We start from the raw sequence: 23,869 nt of genomic DNA, 5'->3' as shown, positions 1-23,869 counted from the left end.
CCATTGTTTTAGGCAACTTTCTTCATCCAACTATTAGCAGGAAAGTGTGAGGCTGAGCTGGGAGGCAAAAAACCGATTCTTCTATCAGCTTCTGTCGCTGCCAGATTGGATGAACTTGGCTGAGTTCCCTCTACGTGTTTCAATTTTCCCATCTGTAAAATAAGGGATCAGTACTGCACGATCCCCAAGGCCCCTTTCAGCCCTGACTTTATATCCAACCCTACATTCTACAATCAATTCACCAAAAATTAATTATTTATATACATTAGTTATTATTCATTATTACACTGTGTACACAAGCCACTCCATCCTAAGGTCTCTTTCAGCTCTAACATTCTAAATTCTAACATCCCCTTCCCACCAACGCTCCTTCCACCTGGCTTTGACAGAAACTTGGCTCTCCCTGAAGAAGTCATATCCCTGGCAATCCTCTCCACGAGAGACCACCCCTTGACTCCCCCTGACTGAAAGAATCCAAACAAAGGTTTACATTGAAAACACTTCTAGTTTGGGGGTTTTTCCCCAAATTGTAAAGAACGGAATCTCTTTGAGGGCAGGAACTACCCCTGCTTTTGTCTATATAAACCTGGTACCTATCGTTGTTCAGTTGTTTCAGTTTCATATGACTCTTTGTAATCCCATTCAGGGCTTTTTGGCGAAGATACCGAAGTTTTCCTTCTCTAGCTCTTTCCTTCTCTGTCTTACAGATAAGGAACTAAGGCAAACAGGGTTAAGTGACTTGCCCAGGGTGGCACAGTTGGTAAGTGTCTGAGGCTGGATTTGAACTCAGGTCTTCCTGACTCCAGGCCTGGCTCTCTAATCCTTTTAATTGGCATTTACATGCCTGTTGAATTGAATTATTAAATCTTTAAGAAAATTTACCTGGCAGGGGATTGTGGGAGTTGAAAGAACCAACAAAAAAAGGATTGTTTTATTTATCCCATTTCAGAAAGGAAGAAAACAAAGCATTTACTAAGCACCTACTATGTGCCAGGCACTGCGCTAAGTGCTTCGCAACCCTGATCTTCACCACAACCCTAGAAGGCAGGTGCTGTTCTTATTTCTGTTTAGCATTTGAGGAAACTGAGGCTGACAGAGGTTAAATGACCTGCCCAAGGTCACACACAGCTAGTAAGCATCTGAGGAGGATTTGAACTCAGGTTTTCCTGCCTCCTGGTTCAGCACCTCTATCCACTGTACCACCTAACTGCCCAAGGTTTGTCCTGGTTGGCCCCACAGGAAAGAACTAGGAACAGTGAGGGAAAAGACCAGTGTGTAGGGTATAGGGGTAATTTCAGATTAAGTATCTAATCTCTCTCTCTGTCTCTGTCTCTCTCTCTCTCTCTCTCTCTCTATCTATCTATCTATCTGTCTCTCTGTCTCTCTCTGTCTCTGTCTCTCTCTCTTCTGATATTACTTCTGTGTTCCCAGATCACCTGGGTCTTCCCATCACCATACTGCCTATACAGCACCTTAGTTTGCCAATGCTGATGCCGCCATAATGCCCCATAGGAGGCACCATGGTTCACATCCCTGCGCAACAGTGGCTATGAAACCAGGGTAATACATTTTCAAATGATGGAAAGTGATGCATTTGGATGTCTCTTTTCTCCTCTCTGGGTCTCAGTTTCTTCCTGTGAAATGAGTTCTAATAATCAGTCCAGGCACTTAAACAGTAACTAGCCGGTGACTTGGACAGATTCCTTCCTTTTTCTCATCCGACCCTTCTTTGGTAAAATTAAATGAATCCTGCCAGATGACCTCACATAGTCTAATAGTCTGTCCTAACATAAACATTTATTCAGAGACTGTGTCTCTGTCTTCTCTTCTGTAAAACAGGGATGGTGATAGCTACATGGACAGCTAGATGGCTCAATGGACAGGGTGCTGGGCCTGGAGTCAGGGAAACCTGAGTTCAAATCCAGCCTCAGACACTTACTAGCTGTGTGACCCTAGGCAAGTTACTTAATCTGTGTTTGCCTTAATCCACTGAAGAAAAAATGGCATGGAAAATGTCAAGAAAATCCCATGGACAATATTGATGTGCTATGGTCCATGGGGTCATGAAGAGTCAAACACAAATGAACAGCTTGAGGGGATTAGGATAGCAAGTGGTTAATTGTGGGAATTGACTAAACCACACTGATTCTACCTTGTGACTCAATTCTGGAGCTAGCTCAGTTCTGTGTGGGATGAAAGACCCTCACCAATTAAATTTATAATAAGGAGCCATCTCAGGATGGAAACAGAAATAAATTTTATTCAATTCTCAAGAATAGGGCATCCTCTGCTAGGACAGATCTAGCAAGGGAGGCACTTTACAAGAGGCAAAGCACCAATAATTATACCTAACACAAGAAAATTTCCACCCACCTCTGACCCTTCTCACCATTGGCTGGGAGGTGGGCTTACAATCTGAGCATGAAAGCTAGACAAAGAACCGGGAAGTCAAGGCACAGAAACTCCAATTCCCATTCCTTTAGTTAATGATTACAACTGAAGTGACATCTATAAACCTAAAGAAGGAGAATAGGATAAGGGGAGGGGGAGACCCTCTCCATTCTCTTACAGTACTTTTACAGTAAAGGAAGGCAAGTCACAGTGACCCTATTCTTTAAACCAGAACCAGAAGAAAGAACAAAAAGTTTCAGGGTAAACTTTCCCAGAGGCTGAGCCATCAGATTCTCACGGCCTCAGAATTTTTTTTTCACTTCCCTATTTCTTGATTTTTAAACATTTCTTAGTATAGATATAGATATATATTTATACATATCTTCCCTGTGAAGTCTTCACATTTTATTTACTTCACACATCTTTCTATTCATTTATGAGTTCTGTCTTGTGAGAAAACTTTATTCAATTGTGGGAATTGGAAGAAAACCCTACTGAACTGTTTGAACCTAGACCTGCATGGCTGGGAAGCTGAACTGCTGCTTAGAGACCCTTACCCAAGGACTCAGGTTATGCTGACCAGAAACCCAGTCAGACCCAAAGACCTTGTCAAGAGGTGTCAAGGAGCTTTCTCATAATTGTACATCTTAAGCAACCCATATGACTTATCTGAAAACTTGCCCCCATACTGATTAATCAGTTATTGTTTCCATATTCTTTGGATTGCATACAGAGACTTGTGTTTAGTGGGAAACCTTTTTTTCTGATTTTAGAGAATTGTATCTGTTCACTCTCCCCCTCCCAACTTGGAAAGTCCCTAATCTTTCCTCCAATTAGAAATCAGATTACCCTAATGTTATATTGTTTCCTCTTAATTAATTGGCCTTATTTAGTTGTTTTGAACGTCTAAAAGTCTGTCTCCCACTATATTGAGGTCCAGCCCTAAGCTGAGGAAGGGATCTGGGCCTGGTTAGTTGGGCAAATGCCGTGCATTGCTTGATAAAATGATATGCTCAGAAGATGGTACCTTCGCTTCCTCAGTCATTTCATCTTTCAACAGCCACAGTTTTTCCAGGAGCCAGGGAGGCAGAGTCATGCTACTGAACCTCAACCCCCAAATCCCACCATTCTCCCCACCCCCAGCTGCCAAAACTTCCAGAAAACCTCCCTGGAGAACTCCTTCACTGAGAGCCTTTTGTGAGGAACACAGTCCCAGAAGGCAGGAGTCCTGCTTTCCATGCCTTTTGCTTCCAGCTTTGGAAAGGTTTAAGGTATACTTTGATTTTTAGGTTTTGAGGCTTAGAAATTTGTTCTAGGGATCAGGGAAATTTAATTTTAGGTTACGTTTGGGCCTACCCCAAGGATTGGGGAAGTTTAGAAATTTGCCATAGGGATTGAGGTGGTTTAGGGTGTAGGTTAAATTAAGGTTCAGGTTTGCCCCCAGGAGAAGGGACGTTTAGGAAGTTTGTCTCAGTGATAGGAGTGGTTCAGGTTTAAATTAGGTATGCCCCAGGGTGTGGGGTGATTTAGGGTTAGATTTTCCCCCAGGAATGGAGAAGAATTATGGGTTCTGGTAGTAGCAAAATACTGAAGGATTTTCCCTTGAAAAGATTTCTTTTGTCATGAGATCAGGGGAAGAGCATACTGTTAAATTGACAGCCCCTTAGGAAAATTCTTGGGCAGCAAGGTGTCACAGCAGCTAACATGTCAGGCCTGGAGTAAAGAAAACCTCAGTTCAAATCCCACCTCAGACACTAACTCCCTGTGTGACCCTGGGCAATTCATTTAACCCTGTCTGCCTTGGTTTCCTCATCTGTAAAACGAGCTGAAGAAGGAAATGGCAAACCACTCCAGTATTCTTGCTAAGAAAACTCTAAATGGAGTCATGAAGAGTTGGACACAACTGAAAAATGACTCAACAACGAAAAATATGAAAACTCTTATTGGTCTGGAAACAGTTGTAGATTCCCATACAGGAGTGGAGGGGGTGACTAAAAGACAGAACTCTCAAATTATGCTAAAGTATATAAAAAAATCCAAATGGGTCCCAAAATTTGTCTGAAGAAGGAGCCTTCGACTACTATGTTTTGGGAAATTGTGCATGATAACATTTTCTGTCTTAATCATTTTGTCTGTGTTTTTGTGTCTTTGTAAAATACAGGATTTGATCCCAGATGTGAAAGGGAGCCACTGGACTTTATTGAATGGGAGATGGAGAGTGAGGGGTGATGTGGTCAGACTTGCACTTTGGGAAGATCACTTTGATAGCTGAGTGGAAGATGGACTGGAGTGGGCAGAAATGTTAGGCAGGCAAGACCAACAAGCAGACTATTGCAGTAGTCCAGGCACGAGGTGATGAGGGTCTACGTCAGGGTGATGGCAGTAGCAGAGAAGAAAAGAGAAAGTGAAGAATTCAAGATGACTCCCAGGTTCCAAGCCTTAGTGACTAGGAAAATGGTGATGCTCTTGGTAATAGGGATCATATACCATTCATATACCACAATTTGTTTACTCATTCTTCAATGTGAGGATGTTACCTTAGCTTCCTTTTTTTGACCAAGAATATAAATACATGTGTTTGTATGTGTGTGCATATATATACATACATGTATATGAATATGTATATGTATACGCATATGTCCTTTTTCCTCTTCATCAGATGACTTTGGTATATAAACCTAGTAGTGGCATAGCTGAATCAAAGTTTAGTTGACTTTAGGGGCATATTTCCAAAATATCTTTCCAGAACGTCAGGACCAATTCATAGCTCTGCCAACATGTTCAGGCATTTCTGTTGTGTCCAACTCTTCATGACCCCATTTGGGGTTTTCTTGGCAAAGATCTAGAGTGGTTTGCCATTTCCTTCTCCATCTCACTTCACAGATAAGGAAACTGAGGCAAACAGAGGTTAGGTAACTTGGCCAAGTTCACACAGCTAGTAAGTATCTAAGTCCAGATTTGAACTCAGAAAGATGAGTCTTCCTGACTCCAAGCCCAGTACTCCATCCACTGTACCACCTAGCTGCCCCAACAATGAATTCGTATACCTGTTTTCCTATAGCCCCTCCAACATTTGTCATTTTCCTCTTTTGTCATCTTTGCCAGTCTGATAGGTATGAGGTAGAACCTCAAAGTTGCTTTTATTTGCACTTCTCTAATTATTTGTTATTTAAAGCATTTTTTCATATGATTGCTAAGCTTGAAAGCTAACCATTCATATCGTTTGATCATTTATCTATTGGGGAATGGTTCTTAGTCATGTAAGTTTGAATCAATTCCTTATGTGTCTTGGATATGAGAATTTTATCCAATTGGCTTCCTGCAAAGTCTTTTCCTTTGGTTACCTGTTTCTCTTCTAACTACATTAGATTTGTTTGTGCAAAAGGGAAAGCACTTCAGAAGCACTATTAGCAGTAGGGATAAGTGAGCATTACTCTATTATGAAATTTGCTATCTCCTCAGGAATACCATGGAGACATCAGTGTTCTAAACATTAGATCACAAATGGTCTATTTCTTATATGAAGAAAATAAGGTACTTTCTACTTAACTCAAAGAAGGACCCAACCCTTAGCCACAGTCCCTGATAGCCTGATACTGATAACCAAATGGGGAACTATGCCTTCTCTGACCTTCCTCAGATATTTCCCAAGACTTTGGGGGAAGGTTTAGTGTGGTTCTTAATGTGCATCTACTAAATTATGCTTCATTGGGAATATGGAACAGACATGTGACTTTTTTGGTTTAATTTAATTGGGAGGAAATTCCTTCTGCCAACGCAAGTCTGTATCTTCCCCACAACTTATGTTCTCAGAGGGTTGCACAGAGCACCAAGGGGTTAAGTATCTTGTCCCAAAGTCACACAACCAGAACAGGTCTTCCAGAGGGTAGGAACTAACTCACCTTTGAATTTTAACTAGATCTAGTATTGGAAGGTACTTCAAAGGGCATCTAGTTTAACCCTTTCATTTTACAGATAAGGAAACTGAGAGCCAGGTTGAGTTCACACAAGCAATAGGCATCCGAAGTGTTCTCTGACTCCTTAGCCAGTGAAGGCTGTAACTGAATCTATACATCTACGCATTCCCCATTTTCCCTTCCCTTTTCCTCATTACCTTTTAATTCACTGCATCAAGGAGTAACTTAGTCACGGTCTTTCTCTGAGTCTATTTCTTCAAAGTGCTCCTGGATTCACCATTTTTACCAAAGAGGTCAGTTCGTGTCAATACTGGTCATCTCAGAGTCCAGAGGACGATGACTGCCAGATTGTTGGGAGAAGGCAAAACTATGTCAGACGGACACTTGTAATACAAGGAAAATTAGGAACCCCTGAGTGACCCCTAGCTACTGACAAGCCCCCCCAGAAAGAATGGACTCAGGTATCTTTGGCACTTAGCAAACCCCCTGGGACTCCGTGACTCCACCAAGGAATGTCAATAGATAGGACCATCCCACTGAGAGATAACTAGACAGACCCTTCCTGGGAGATATCCCTGGGACTCCATGACTCCACCAAGGAATGTAAATGGGATTACCCCACTAGTACGATAACCTGACTGAATCTTTTGATCAGCCAGGACCTTTGTTCCTGTTTTTCCCCCCCGCACTCTGTACCCCCATATCCTATATAAGCCAAGCCATCACCCCAACACATTTGCCATTGATTTGTGGTGCCGTACCCCGATGGCCGCCGGCTAATAAATTCTCCACTTAAAACTTATACTCTGCGGTGTGTCTTGCTCGCTTCTGGTACAACATTTTGGAGGCCCCAGCGAGATGAGGCGGTATTTCGTGTTACCGCCCTGGAGACACACACAGAATTCCGACCTTGACAGGGAGTCTCTGCCCCCGATCCACCTTCTCTCACTTCAGAGGGCCGGCTCCTGGGGATTTCTTTTCCTAGGACTCTGATGTGGAGTGATGGTCTCGGAGAATGGGCTCTTTGCTGACCTGTCCCTTTTCGGCCTACGGAGAATTCAGGTTTTCAGATCTCTAGAGGTAAGGTTTTTCTGGTTTGGGGCTAGCCATTTGGGTCTCCGATACCATGCTAAACCCTGACGAGGCTGTGGTACAGAGCTAGGGGGGCTGGGACGCCACCCTTCCTATTGGGGTGTGGGAAGATTGGGGTGTTTTCCTTGAAGAGGGAACCTGGTTTATTTTCTTTCCTCTGAGGGGACCTGCTTAGCCCCAGTTAACTCATGCCATTGGTTATGTGTTTTGTGTTGGGTGTGGGAAGATTGGGGTGTTTTCCTTGAAGAGGGAACCTGGTTTATTTTCTTTCCTCTGAGGGGACCTGCTTAGCCCCAATTAACTCATGCTATTGGTTATCTGTTTTGTGTTGGGGTGTTTTCCTTGAAGAGGGAACCTGGTTTATTTTCTTCCCTCTGAGGGGACCTGCTTAGCCTCAGTTAACCCATGCTACCGGGTCTGTTTGGGGTGTGGGAAGATTGGGGGTGTTTTCCTTGAAGAGGAAACCTGATTTATCTTCTTTCCTCTGAGGGGACCTGTTTAGCCACCAATTAACCCATGCTGTTGGTCTCTGTTTGTGTTGGAGGTGTGAGAGAGATTGGGGGTCGTATCTTTGAGGAGTTAATCTTTCTTCTGAGGGGACCTGCTTAGCCTTCAATTCGATCCACACCGTGAATTTTGTTGTGTTTTGAGTTCGTCTCTGTTCGAGTGTCTGTGTTAATTGTGAAATGTCTATGTTTTGTTAAAAAATCTGAAACATAGGCAGCCAGAGATATCAGGCTGCCACTAGGGAAACAAAGACTCCCTTCCTTGTGGCTCCCGTTTGGCCAGCGTGGAACCACGGGGAATGGGTTAAAATTTGGCAAATTCTGAGTTTTAAATTGTTAAAAAGTTTGGAAATTGGTTAGTTGAATTTGGGAAGAAAGAACTCCTGAAATTGTAAATCCATTCCAGGAGCTCACTCTTGCTAAAAAAAAAACACCTCCTCCCAATGAATGCCTTCTGGCTAAAACCTCCGTTAAAGTCTTCCAGTGGGACTCTCGCATTTGTCTTAGTCCCCGATTCCCTTAGATTTGAGTACAAAAGAGGTTTTTGGGAGTGAGCAAGGGGGTGAAGTTTACCTGAATTACAATCATTGAGATCCTTTCACTAGGGCTGCAGTAAAAGTTAGAGCAGTTAAATCAAACTCCTCTCCTCCCAGATCAGATTAGAAGAGAATGCTGGAGAACTGTAGGGAAAAACTTAAATCGCCCTCCCCACCAGGCAAAAGGAGGAGAGGGACTGAAATTCACAGACTGACAGTCAGTCCTGTGCCCCTGAGTACCTTTGTAGCCCGTCTTTGTGGTAAAGTTTAAAAGGTAAAATTGTGAAAGAGAGAGATAGAAAACCTGTATAAGGAATTTAGGAGGGTTGTAGAATAGCAGCTTGAGATTACCTGTCTAGTCAGGAGTCCATGTGCTCCTCTTGGCTGCCATGTGCTGCTCCTGGTCTCACCCTTCCCCCACCCTCCACACTGAAAGGTTATCAGAGCTGAAGCTAAAGGAAACTTGTAAAGAAATAGGGCTGGTTAGTTAGTGCTTGGAAGGGTAGGCTCCTTGCCCTCAAGGGGCTGCCAGGCCCCACCTAGGGAGGAGCCCCTTAGAAAACTAAAGGGATTTTTTCCTGCTCTTATCTTCCTTGGGAGTCTGAAAAAAATCCTTTTAGGCATTTTTGTATAAGATGAAGCTTGGAAAAAGTGGGTGCAAAATTAAGTTTCTCTTTCTTTCATAAGTTCATTCATGGCCAGGCAAAAGTTCCTATACCTGGGCCAGAGGTAGTGGTGCTGAAGAATATACAGCTAAATAAAGTGTATTTGGGATGTTAATGTATTAGTATATGTGATACATGTATTTATATATTAATACATTAATATATAATACCAAAAGTAATAAGACCAACAGTTCCTATATTGTATCTGGAAATGCAATAGATGTCATCTGAAAATTATTGCTTCTGTATTTCTAAACTTGCATTGTGTTCCCAAAATTCTCTTAGATTGTGAAATTTGAGAAGACCATTGTGTGGTAAGAAATGATATTATAGCAATTTTAATCTGATTTTGATATATGTGAATTGGGTTTTTAAAGGGATGTGATAAAATTTGGAACTGTTATATGTGGTTATAACAAGTAAATAATTAATAATACTGATATTTAACCATGAGAACAGACTTTCTGTGTGAAAAAGTTTCTATTATGAGAATATATCTGGTGATTTAAAGTTATAGTTTCAAATAATGATATGAAAGATTCTCTGAGCAAGGAGATTTAGAAATGTGTTCACCTAAATTGATAAAAGGGTTGTTTCAAGTTTTAAAATGCATAATTATGTTTAGGGCACTGGTACATTTCTAAATTGTGTAATTTGACAAACAGATGTATCAGCAATATTGAAAAATGTGGTAATCCTTTACAATGCAGAGAATATTGGGCCTTAGAAATTAAAATGTTACCACTAGTGGTTATAAATCACATTTGATTTGCTTATCCAACTCAGTTATGATCACTAGATTGGTAATTAATTGGAATCTGTTTCAAGTCTTAGATACATGATAATTGCTTGTGGTGTACTTATTTCTAAGTTAGTTATTATATACAAATTGGTTAACATTGCATTACCTGTGCTGTTAGAGAATAATTTCTCTTATAATCTGGATGTTGTTAGATTAAGAATCGTAGTTAATTAAGAAATTGAGGTTATTAACTGAAACAAGAACTTTTGAAACCATCTAGTCATGAATTCTTATCAATCTTGTGAAAGTTTTCAGAGTAGAAGGATTCCTATAGACAAAGCTCTTAAAAGTCCTGGTAAACTTGGTCATTGTAATAAAAGCTAATTTAATTGGGTCCATTACAAAATCTTTTTTGACTAAAGGATTTTGTGATATCTAGAAATTCTGTAATAACAAAGAATTGAGTTGCTATAATACCTTGAAAAATATAGTGGTATGATTTTCAAGCCTGTATCATCTAAAGATGTATTTATGTATGTTAATCTGGAGGTTTATGGACTAATTTGTGAATGAATCCAAATGTTTAAAGGTTATTTTGCTTTAAGAAGGGAAAATACTTTTGAAAAATCTTTTTGTATAATTTTAGAAGGCCTGCTGAATTTCCACCTGTAAGCCAATTGGTTGCAGTTCAAACCTATTGTGAGTTCTCAGAGTTTCTGGGTGAGAACCTTATTAGAATTATTAGAATTAATGCTTATCTATAGAAGCCTTGAGAGGGAGGTTGAAGGCCCATTTGATGTCTTATTCAAGTTTTTTTTGAGTAAGGAGGTTCCAAATGACAGTCTGAATTCCTCACTCCTCCCCGCCCTTAGTTTAGATAAGAAGAAAAGAATTTCACCTTAGCCCACCTGTCAGAAGGGAAGGAAAGGGGAGGGGCAGCAATAAGAGGACAGTAGGGGCCAAGAAGCCTCCAACCTGGCTTCTTAAAAAAACTGATAAGATTAGACTAAGACTTGAGATGGGTTTGGCCTGGGAGTTTAACTAGTGAAGTCTGCCATCTGATGGAGAAGAACCCACCCTCAGGGGGGAGGTGAGATGGCGGATCTTTTTAATAAGTGTTCCTTCTTTTAGAATGAGTTATCATGAAAAACAAATCCCCTTTTTGTGTCTTTGTGTGTTTATGAAGCTGGAATGGGATTCCAGTATACACAGTTATGACAATGAAAGTACTAACTTACGAGTTGTTTTGTCTTATGGTTGAAATGTAAAGAAGACTTAGTACTAGGTTTGAAAGATTTGGAAAGGTGAATTAAGGTTGAGGGAAAATAGGAAAGGCAGATAAGAAAGTTTGGGGACAAATGGGAGTTAGCTAGGCCTCTCCTATCCCGAGAATGATAGTTTCAGAAGGTCAAAGTAAGTTGGAGATGAGTGTGAGAAAGTTTTTAGAAGATGGAAAAGTTATGTAGCTTGATTTGATAATTATTAGCTCAATAAAATTTGGGCAGTCTTATCTGAAGGATATTTATTTGCTATTTAAGAATTTATGGGACTACAATTTAATATTGTCTTAAGCTCTGATTACAGGACTAAGTCACATGAAGCCAGTAATGGCATGGCAGGCATTGCAAGCTGAGAATTTAAGGTGGATCTGCCTGGGAGCAGTCGTGAAGACGACCTTGGTCACAGCCTAGGTAGGATCTTCCTGACTTTATTTCCCAACTCTGCTATTTCCTTTCTGAAAAGGAAAGTCCCCACCTGGTTACTCCTAAGCCCTGCTTTCAGCACCTGGTGACTATAAGATTGGCTATCAGATATGACTCGTGCCTGGAATCACACAGAGCTAAGGAAGTTCTTTCCTTCTGTTAAGATATATGACATAGTCCCTCGTTTCTTTCATAGCAAATTTAAATTATCAAGAAGTTTTGTAAGCACTATGCTAAATCTGTTAGGTAATAGATAGATGAATATTGAAATATCTCTTAGTTATTATAATAGGATACAGGTATGAATAGCTTACAATTTTAACTTAGGTTCATGACCAAGTAAAACATTGAAATAATATAGGGATAACATCCTCCAAAAAAAGGGAAAATGATTAGGCAAAGCAAATAAGGCAAAGATGTAATGTGATCAATGTCTAATAAAAGGAAGGGATAGCGAATTTTGAAAAAGCCAATTATGTACAGATGTGTATGATTGGCTCTAAAAATTTATCAATTCTGGAAATTCGAGCTGTTAAGTGTGTTTTGGTAATAAGATCTTAAATTTGGATGCTAATACAAGAAAATTGTATAAGATAGTGGTACAGGTGAAAATATATCCCCTTTGTAAAGTATCTGTAAGTTATAGTAAGTTAAAATTGTCTGAGAATTTCTAGATCTGAACCAGAGAAGCAGAACTCTCTTTTACTATCAAGGGACCAGATAACTACAATCAGGCATCTGGGATTTTAAAATACTGCTTTAAATGAACATTGTGAGGAGTGGACATCTGGGCCTATAGAAGACCTCGCCCTGCGGTTCCAAGAGCCTGAGAGGGACAGCACCGGACACGGACGGCTTTCTCACGGGATCCGGAACCAGAACCTGAGCAAAGACCTGCTTTTTTCCCTTCTGCGTCCTTGTGTTCCCAAGACTGTTTTTCCTGAATTTTTATTATGTTCCCTCTGCTTACTTACAATTAGTTTACAATTTCTGCCCATCCCTGGGGATGTCCAAATACAGAAAAGGGAAAACCTGACTCCACCTAGATAGGGATTTTAAAACTTCACCCTGTGGAAAATAGAGTTTTTTCCATACCTTTAATTGGTCTTTAGCCTTTGACCAAAAAGGGGGAAATGTGGGATGTTTTATACCATTTTTTTTTAAATTTGTCTGTCCCTACAAAGCAGACCTAAGGACAATGGGGAGATCTTCCAGGGAGGCAGAAGTGGGCTCACTATTAAGCAGAATTTCCTAATAATCAAAGCTGTCAGCTTCGTGGCACAGTAGATAGAGCATCAGTCCTGGGATCAGGAGGTCCTTGAGTTCAAATCTGGCCTCAGACACTTATTATTAGCTGTGTGACCCTTGGCAAGTCACTTAACCCTGATTCCTGCCAAAAAAATGGTAATAACCAAAGCTATCCAAAAGCGCAATAAGTTTCCTTGGGATTACCCCGTCACTAGAAGTATTCAAACAAAAGATGAATAATCGCCTTTTGTCAAGAATGTTGTGGAAAAGAGTCTTGCTTCAGGTAGGGGCTTGAACTAAATATTGTGACTGTATCTTCCATCTATAAGATTCAATGATCCTCTAATTTTAATATATTCGGCCAAATTGGCCAACCCACTTGATGGTCTGTGCCAATAGAGCCTGTGCCAGGGGTGTACAAGAGGCAGTTCATATGGACTCCTTGAGAGCTGATCCTTGAATTTTCAGTGTGATTGTTTACATCTTAGAAATCAGCCAATATGACAAAGCAAGGCTTGGTTTTATTGTTTTTTTGATGGTCTAGACTTAAGTGATAGAAAAAATGTTAATAATGCAGATTAAATTTAAAAGTGTGCCATTGGTACAGTTCTCGGGGGGAGGGGAGGTTGGAGAGCCAGTTGTTAAACATTTACCAGCATACAAGTGAATTGTCCACTACTAAGTTCAGATGTGAAGACACAGGAAGAGCTGGTTAGTGGACTTCACTGGGCCAGGCTTTGGGTGTTCACACCTTCCTCCTCTATGTATTTCCCTGCTTTTAGTCCGTATCTAATTGCTTCTCCCTGAAAGAGTGCAAGAGGCCACCATCAGTGCTTGTGCATCTTAAAAGTTAAAGGACAGAACTCAAAACTTTTAAAAAATGTTAAAAATTGTTTTTATATGTAATTGAGGAAAAAATGAAATATTTTTTAAAGTTAAAGGAAATTCCACATAAGGAGTTATGGCATGTAATTCATCCTACAACTATAGCATTCTTCCAGTATTGGGGGGTAGTGGTGGTTCTGGGTTCTTAAAGTCCAGACACATCACAGGGCCCAGGGAGTCTTCAGAGAGGGCCAGACAGTGGCAAGGAGGCAGGAGCTCTGCCCCGAGAGGCAGGTTCCTTTTCCTTACTCCACCAGGCCTGAGCCCAGGGTAGCCCCAGAGGCTGAATACCAATAACAACAAGCTTTCTCTTTTTAAAATAGTATTTTATTTTTCCAATTTTCCAATATAAAGACAATTTTTAACATTCACTTATTTAAATTTTCATTTTTTTTTCTCCTTCCCTTCTTCCCCTCCCCCTCCCTAAAAAGGTAAGAATTTTAGAGAGGTTTATTTATGTGCAATCATGTAAAACATTTCTATATTAGTCATGTTGTGAAAGAAGAAACAGATCCCCCACAAAAAACCCACAAAAAAGATAAAGAAAGTGAAAATAGTTTGCTTTGATCTGCCTTCAAACTCTATCAGTTCTTTCTCTGGATGTGGATAGCATTTTCCATCATGAGTCCTTTGGAAAACAACTAGCTTTCAAGGAAAATGTCAGGAGCCCTGTTTTCACCCGTCAGATGGAGTCCAGAAACCCCAACTGCCAGTCAATTAGAGAATCTCCTGACACCAAAAATAAAGATTTATTTAGAAAAGAATGTACAATTCACAACCAAGCAACAAGGGTAGAGAAGACTTGTCACAATGTATATTTGTATTTAACTCACAATTAATTTTGCTCCTGTTGGAGTTGTTGACTCAAATGAAGATGCCAAAATACTAAGTGTATGGAAATGAAGAGTGTATGACATCACCAGTATATTAGGTGAAATTGACCCCAATCAGAAAAATTGAGAACAATATTCAGTGGATTAGATTATGTTGATCAAATGAGATAATGTCTGTAAGCTTAATAAGTGCTTATTCCCTTCCTCTTTCTTGGTGGTTTTAGCACAAAGGTACCCCCAGCAAAAGACGCAAAGGGAAGAACTTGATTTATCAGCCATGAAGAAGGCATTTGCCTCATCTTCCTCAACTATAAAATGGGGTAGTAATAGCACCTACTTCAAAGGGTGGTTGTGGGGATCAAATGAGATACTCTTTGTAAAGTGCTTGACGCACAATAGATACCATTTCAATGACAAGTAGTATTATTAAGTAAATAATAAACAATTCGATATGTAGATTTCAAGAGAGTAGGGGATTTGTCAATTACACACTTGGAGATTACTCATAACAATAATAACAAAAACAAATGCGACGATGCAAGGCAAAAATATCTACTAAAAAGTGAAGGAAGGTGATCTACAGGGTGTCCCTAAAGTCTGGACACACAGGAAGATAATGCATATTTTGAAATATTTGGAATATTAGCAGCCCTTAGCTTCTTGACTTCTTTTTCTGGGCTATGCTAGAGGAGAAGGTGTACTCAGTGAAAATCACAGACGCAACACACACGATTGAACATGTAAAGAGTGAATGTGCTAAAATTGATGGCAATGTGGAGTTATTGCATCGAGTTCACGTGAATCTTGCAAAGCACATCAACCTTTGCATCACAAATGATGGAAATCATACCGAAGATGTTATTTGTTAATATTCCAATTAAATAAAATGTTGTTGAAAATTTCATTCATTTCATTTCTTGAAAATATGCATTTTTGCCTCTGTGTCCAGACTTCAGGGACACCCTATAGATGGATTTTCAAGTGAATTCTATAAAACATTTGAAGAGTAATTAATGCCTAGGTGGGGATCGGCTAAGTGCTGTGTGTTTGGCACCCCAAACAAGCAAAACTTTCTATTCGTTACAGCCACTGACTCATTCCTCTTTAAGTCTCCCTCCAGGTTCAAAAGGCAGTCTAGAGTAAGCTCTGGGATATTCCTAAAACTGCAGAAACCCTCTCATTCCTCTCAATCCCTCACCCCAGTTTGAGCTAGAGAAAAACTTCTTGTCCTTCTGTATTAGTGTACCTTTTCTCCATCTTATATCATACCCTTATAAACCTGGGGTAAACTCATGGTAAGTGGTCATGAACTTTAATAGGAATTTAATATAAGCATAAAAACATAGACAAGTATGAAAGTATAGTGAGATGTGATATGACTTGCGGCTGAAGGGGGAATTGAATCTCTCTCTCCCTTCCCCCACGTAGAATCCTCCTTCCACTTGGTCAGAGAAGGAATTTGGAAGAAAATGGATGCAAGAGGAAAAGTTCCGTGTGCCAGAGTTTAGTAGCTGCATCAACCCCAAGTCTATTCTCTATCCCAGTCTACTTCCACTGGTCTGTCTAACTGTGTCTCCTCTCATTTAGTCATTTCTTTGCTTCTGCTCCTGGTCTGATCATTTGCGTTGTTTCTTCCCTTCTGTTTTGGGGGTGGGAGTGGGGAGGAATACCCCTATCCTATTTCTCCAACCAGCTTAGCAGAAGGAGCAAGAACCAAGTCACAGCCAGTATTCCACCTTCTCTTCATATCAGCTGAGTGTCTTCTCTTCCTGAAACCAGAAGGACCTGAGACTTTCCGGTGCAGTCAGTCAAAAAAAATTTAGTAAGTCCCTACTATGTGCCAGTATGTTAAAATTGTATCTTGTTCTGGGCTCCCTCACCAGCCCTTCCCCTTCTAGTCGGTATAGTAAGTTTATAAGTAGTCAGTGTAAAGAAGTAATAACAGGAAATAAGATTGCAAAGGGAAACCTGGAAGTCATGTGCAAACCATCCCAAAGATCACAGGAGCATAACTGACAAATTGTATGATATACTAAACATAATTCACATCATGACAATATGTGCTGAATCAGGAGAAACCATCTAGGCACTGTTTGTCAAGATCCTAGTCCTATGATATGTAAATTCCAGACAAAATCCAGACCTCCGCAGCTCCAGACCAGCAGCAGATCAAAAAGGGGCTGAGAATTTTGAGATGATGACTTTAAAGTTTTACCGATAACTTTGAGATGACCTAGGTTTGGTAATGAACTAACCCCAAGGTGGCACAGATACTAGTTGGTCTATTTTCCCCCAAAAAAAACCCTATAAAAAACGAGACCTCAAACTCCTGCTTCCCACTCTTACATCACCATGTGCTGCCTAGTGCTCCCAACTCTAATCCATGGTTACCTGAGTGTTCTCTGCCTCTCCCACTCTCCATCTTCTTCCTCATGTTCCCTGCCTTGATCCACACACTCTCATCCCTGTCCCCATGCTGTCTGCCTCTATTTCTCTCCCCACTTTTTGCCACTTGTCTCTTCATTTTCTGTGCTGCTTGCCCTCATACCCTTTGTGCTTATTAAAGTATGATTGCCACTCTGTTTCCCACTACCAATCATGGACTTTCCCATAGAGTACTCAAAGAATGAAGCATGCTTGCCTCTATTTCATAATGTCATGAATTTACTATCAGTTCAGCCAGGCACCATGCTAAGAGCTGGGAATACAAAGAAAGGCTAAAGATGGTCCCTACTCTCAAGGTGCTCAGTCTAATGGGAGAGGCAACATGCAAACAACTGTGTACAAATAAGCTATATAAATTGGAAATAAGTAACAAAGGGAAAGCACTAGCATTGATGGGTGATCAGGAAAGGCTTCTACCAGAATCAGCTCTTGGAAGCCAGAACACGCCTGCTTCTATGTCTCCCCCTTGCCCCACTCTCTCAGTTTAGAACTTTACCTCATATTTTACTCATAAAATTAAAGCCATTAACTATGAGTTCTTTATTCTCCCTTCCTCTTCATTTCATATCACCCAGATGCCTTTTGCCACTATCTGCTCCTTCACCCTATCTCACGTAATGAGGTGTCTCCTTGCCAAGACAAACTCCTCTATATGTTCATGCAAACCCATTACAACCCATCTTCTCCAGAAGATTGCTTCCCCACATCACCCCCCCTTTCATTTATCTTCAGTCTCTCCCTGTCTACTTGCTGTTTCCCTGCTGCCTACAAACATGTCCTTATCTCCCCATCCTCAAAAAACTCTCAATCATCCACCCCCACTAGCTATCACCACCCCATACCCCTCTTCCCTTTTTTGGCTAAGTTCCTTGAGAAGACTGTCTCCAGGAGATGCTTCCACTTCCTTATTTCTCATTGTCTTCTTAACTCTTTATAGTATGGCTTCTGACCTCATTATTCAACCAAAACAGCTCTCTCCAAAGTTACTAATGATCTCTTAACTGCTCAGTCTAATGGCCTTTTCTCAATCCTCATCCTTCTGGACCTCTCTGCAGACCAACACTGTCAATCACCCTCTTTTCCTTCTTTCTAGGTTTTCATGACCCTCCTTTCTTCTGGTTTTCCTCCCATCAGCCTCCTTTGGTGGATCTTCATCCAGGTCATCCCTATGAACCTTGGGTGTCTCACAGGGCTCTGTCCTGGGTCCTCTTCTCTTTTTTTCTTTATACTATTTCATGTGGTGATTTTATCAGCTCTCATTTTAGCAGCTCTCTCAATTATCATCTCTATGCTAATGATTCTTAAAACTATATATCCAACCCTAATCTCTCTGCTGGCCTCCAGTCTCATATCTCCAACTGCCTATTGGACATCTCAAACTGGATATCCTGTAGACATATTAAACCCAACATGTCCAAAACTAAACTCATTATCTTCCCTCAAACACTCCCTTATTGAGGGGACCACCATTTTCCCAGTCACCCTGACTCACCACTGAGGTGTCATCCTCAACTCCTCACTCTCTCAATCCTCACATCCAATCTATTGCCAAGTCCTGTAGACTTTACCTTCATAAGAACTCTCACATACAACCTCTTCTGTCTTCTGACAATGCCACCACCCTCATGCAGAACTTCATCACCCCACACTTACACCATTGCAATAACTTGTTGGTGGATCTCCTTGCCACAAGTCTCTCCTCACTCTAGTCCATCCTCCACTCAGCTGTCAAGAGTGATCTTCCTAAAGCACAAATCTGACCACAGCACCCCTGTTCCTACTCAACAAACTCCAGTGGCTTCCTTCCTATCACCTCCAAGATTAAATATAAAATCATGTTTGGCATTCAAAACTCTTCATTACCCACCCACATACACATATACACGTTCCAAGTGTACATCTTAGACTGCTTCCCTCACACACACACACACACACACACACACACACACACACACATGGGCTCTGCCATTCCTTTGAACATGACACTCAATCTCCCAACTCTGGCCATTTTTACTGGCTGCCCCCCATACCTGGAATACTCTTCCTCTGCCCCTCTTCCTTCTGGCTTCTTTCTTCCACCTTCTCCAGGAAATCTTTCCTCTGTTTATTCTGAGTATAGCTTTTTTGTACAAAGTGGTTTGCATGTTGTCTCCACCCATCAGACGTGAGCTCCTTGAGAGCAAGGACTATTTTTCCAAATCCAGACAAGTCAGCACACATTTGTTAAGTGCTTCCTATGTGTTAGGCACTGTAATAATCATTGAAAATACAAATATAAGCTAAGGAAGGACAAGCCCTGTCCTCAAGGATTTTACATTCTAATGGGGAAGACAATACATAAAAGGAAAAGAGGGGGAGGGGAGAAGTACCAGTGAAGTGGCATGGTGAAGTCTGGAGGAGTGTTCCTGGTGGGACATGAAGAGATGATTTTCTTTGTATTCCCAGTATTCAGTACAATGCCCAGCACGTGTTGTTGTTGTTGGGTCTTTTCAGTCATGTCTGATTCTTTATGACCCCATTTGGAGTTTTCTTGGCAAAGATACTGGAGTAATTTGCTATTTCCTTCTCCAGATCTTTTTATAGATGAGGAAACTGAGGCAAACAGGGTTAAGTGACTTGCCCAAGGTCACAAAATAAGCTGAGAATTTGAACTCAGGTTTTTCTGACTCCAGGCCTGGCACTCTACTTCACTACCTTGATGCCCTGCCTGGTACATAGTAATTTAATAAATGACTGACTCTGATGACACTTCTGTATCTTATGCATTTTCTACAGTGGATTAAATAATAGGTTCCCCATACCTATTACCCATATTGTACAGCATCAACTTGTACAAGAGTTGAACACCCTATTACTTATTAATTATTATTATTATATTTGGGGAAGCCTAGACACACCTTGTTTTAGAGATTTTTTTTCCTGAAGAACTCCAATGGAGGCTGGAGCAAAAGAGAAGAAAGGATCCAATCCATGCAAGAACAGTGTCTTTGGTGGTCTCTGGAGTACAGGCAACACAAATAAATCTGGAATGACCATTATGAAATAATACAAAGTGAAAAAAAACAGAGAGGAAAGAATGGAATCTACATTAACTAGGACCATATAAGAGGAAAAGTGAATGAGAACAGCTCGGCAATGAATCAAGAGATGAGCATTTTACTGCACCTACTATGTGCCAGGCACTGTGCTAGGCAGTAAGGATACAAATACAAAAGTGAGGCAGTAGTGACCCTCAAGTAGCTTACATTCTACTAGGGACTCAACATGTTCACAGATAAGAATATATAGGTTATATACAAAATAAATACACATCGATTAAGGGGCAAGAGAACTTGGAAATCAACAAAGGCCTCCGGAAAGAGGCCTTGGACCTGAGATCTGAAAGGACTTAAGAGTTCCAAGAGACAGAGGTCAAGAGGGTGAATATTCCTGGTACAGAGTCCAACAAAATGCCAAGGAGATGGAATGCTGCTGACAAGGAAAAGAAGGAAGGCTGATATGGCTTAAATGTACATTGTGTGTGAGGGATGGGGAAGTATGCGGAATCAGTCTGGACAAGTAGGTTGGAGCCAGATTGTAATGGGCTTTAAATGCCAGACCCGGGAGATTTCATTTTATCTTAGAGGTAATAGGCAGCCATTTGAAGCTTCCCAAACAGGCAGCAAGATAGTCAGACATACACTGTAGGGATATCAATTTAATAGCTATATAGAGGATAGATCATGGAGGTGAATGAGACCCTGGAATCAGAGAGTGACTGAAAAATTATTCTGATGCTTTATGGGTTGAAATTAATTCATTTAAATGTAAATAGTTACAAAGCAGGTTTAGTTGGTTGTTTTGATATTGAATGATTTTTTTCAATAAAATATTATGAAACTGTAATATGAACAATTAAAGCAATATAATTATATAACAACCCCTCCAGGTAACTCTCCCAACTTGCTCTTCCACTCAAGGGTTGGGTCTCCCAAGAACTGCTAACTCGGCTTCTAGGCATAATCTTGTGGGTCTGTGTTTATAATACTATAGCTTGCAAGCCCCCATTAATGTGCTTCCCATTAATGATCAGTCAGTAGATAAAATTAGCTCTTAATAAAAGCATTTGCTAGGATAGCATAGTAGGAAAGGCAGCTACAAAATATTTCTCCCCTAAATCTAGAGTAATCTCCCACAAATCCATACATCTCCGGGAAGATTGGACACAGAATACAACAGTAATGAAGAACACAGGTAGGGAACATATGTGGCCAAGGCCCTCACAGCCATGGCACTGAAGGGCCCTCAAGTCCTTTCCCTCTCCACAAAGAGTCCTCGAGCATCCCCTGTTCTCAACAAAGCACCCCTATTGAGTGCAGCAACTCTGCAGTGAATAGATTGCTAAGCTCAGCTCCCAGGTCTGCTTCTCCGCATAATTCAACTCTCTGTTGAGCTTGGGTCCCCATTCCTCAAAGCAGCATCCTCCCTTAAGTGACTACCCTTCTATGTCCATTTTTGTCTAGAATACGTGTCTCTGCTCTCTCAGTTTGACCCCAACTCTCTCTTTAGCATTAATGAACATCCCCTCAATTTCCAATTCTATACCACCACTAAAAAAACTGCTATAAATATTTTTGTACTTCTAGATCCTTTTCCTTTTTCTCTTTAGGGTACTAACAGTGGTATTGCTGGATCAAAGGGCATGCACAGTTTTATAGCCCTTTGGGCATAGTTCCAGATTATTCTCCAGAATGGTTGGACCACTTCACAACTCTACCAACAATGCATAGTGTCCACAATTTTTTGTTTTGTTATTGCTACCTCAAATCCATGAATGCTGGAACTGCTAGATGAGTTTTCTCTCTGGACAAATTGTTGTTGGACATCATGGCCAACGGGAGAGAGGTGAAGAGAAAAATCTCCTTCTTCCCCCTATGGGGGTCTTCTCCACAAAGCACTTTGGACTCCCTCAAACTCTGCAACTGTAAAAAATATGTAACTGTAAATATGTAATATGCAATGGTAAAAAAATGTATATTTTAAAAACATATTGTGTAAATATATGTTTAAAAGAAAAACTAAAAAGGTGTGTCAAATTTTTGCTCATCTAATGACTAGTTCCCTTTAATTCACTCATGTGACCTGTTCACACTTCATAAAGGGATCAAGAGAGTTGCACCTTGTTAACACATTAATGCCCCATTATCTCTATTGTTACATCAACTTGAAAACCAAGAGCTATCCCTATTTCTGTAAGCCAGGAAAAAATCTTGTTTATTTTTGCTACCTCTCCATGAACCTGGAATAATTTAGATGGGTAAAAGACAAAGTAGAATCCTGAGATCTGCCACTAGAAATGAAGATTCTTTTTATGAGAGACAGAGGAGACACAGGAAATAGAAATGCTCCAAGGCTGCAAAAGAAACACCTCTCTTGGACCAGGAGCAATGCAACATTAGTAGCATCATTTGCTCTTTGAGCTCTCTCTCTCTGTCTCCCTTTCTCCTCTCTGTATCCCTCTCTCCTTTCTCTGTCTCTCTGTCTCTCTCTCTCTCTCTCTCTCTCTCTCTCTCTCTCTCTCTCTTTCTCTCTCTCCCCCTCTCTCTCTTGCTTGTTTGGACTTCCAGTTGTGAGGCACAGGACACAGGAGCCCCCAGGTACAAACCAAGGGAAATATTCTCATCTACCTTAAAAATCTTGGAGGGAATGGGAGTGATAGGGATGAGTTTCATTTTATGTTTAAATTCTTTGTCATTAAAGGTCAAGCAGGTTCTGCCAGGTTGTGTAGCTCCTTAAATACTAAATAGAAAAATGCTTATGTACATGTTCCTAGAGGTCAGAGGGTGTCACTGGAGTTCAGCCAGTAGGAACGTCACTAGATCCAACATGCATTTTATTTTCTTTATTGTTTTTATTTATTTTGAACATTCTTTTCTTTTTAAATTTTGAGTTCCATATTCTCTCCCTCCTTCTCATCCCCTCCTTCACCCACTGAGAAGCAAACAATATGATGTCAACTATACATGTGAAATCATGCAAAAGATATTTCTGTATTAGCCACATTGCAACAAAAAAGCAAAAAAAAAATTTTTAGAGAGAGAAAATTATACTTCAACTTACGTTCAGAGTTCGTCAGCTGTCTCTCTGGAGATGGATAGCATTTTTTTCATCCCGAGTCTTTGGGATTATTCTGGATCATTGTATTGCTCAGTGTAGTCATGTCTTTCACAGTTGATCATCGTTACAACATTGCTGTTCCTGTGCATAACGATCTCCTGGTTCTTCTCACTGTACTTCCACTCACTCACATCAGTTCATATAGGTCTTGCCATGCTTTTTCTGAAACCACCCCCTTATCATTTCTTATAGCACAATAGTATTCCATCACAATAATATGCCACAACTTGTTTAGCTTTGATGAGCATCGCTTCAATTTCCAATTCTATGCCACTGCTAAAAAAAACTGCTACATTTTTGTACATCTAGATCCTTTTCCTCTTTCTCTTTGGGGGACTAACAGTGGTATTGCTGGATCAAAGGGCATGCATAGTTTTATAGCCCTTTGGGCATAGTTCCAGATTATTCTCCAGAATGGTTGGACCACTTCACAACTCTACCAACAGCGCAATAGTGTCCACAATTTTTTGTTTTGTTATTGCTACTTCTTTGGATCTTCTCTTTGAATCTGGAATAATTCAGATCAGCAAAAGACAAAGCAAAATCCTGAGATCCACCACCAGAAATGGAGTTTCTTTCTATGAGAGACAGAGGAGACAAAGGAAGTAAAGACGCTCCAAGTTGCAAAATTTTTCCACATCCCCTCCAACATTTACCATTTTTTCCTTTTCTGTTATGTTGGCCAATCTGATAGGTGTAAGGTGGTACCTCAAAGTTATTTTAATTTACATTTTTCTCATCAATAATGAG

This window comes from Trichosurus vulpecula, chromosome 1 (genome assembly GCF_011100635.1).
Source record: "Trichosurus vulpecula isolate mTriVul1 chromosome 1, mTriVul1.pri, whole genome shotgun sequence".
Classification (NCBI taxonomy): Eukaryota; Metazoa; Chordata; class Mammalia; order Diprotodontia; family Phalangeridae; genus Trichosurus; species Trichosurus vulpecula.
This window is presented reverse-complemented; position numbering follows the sequence as displayed.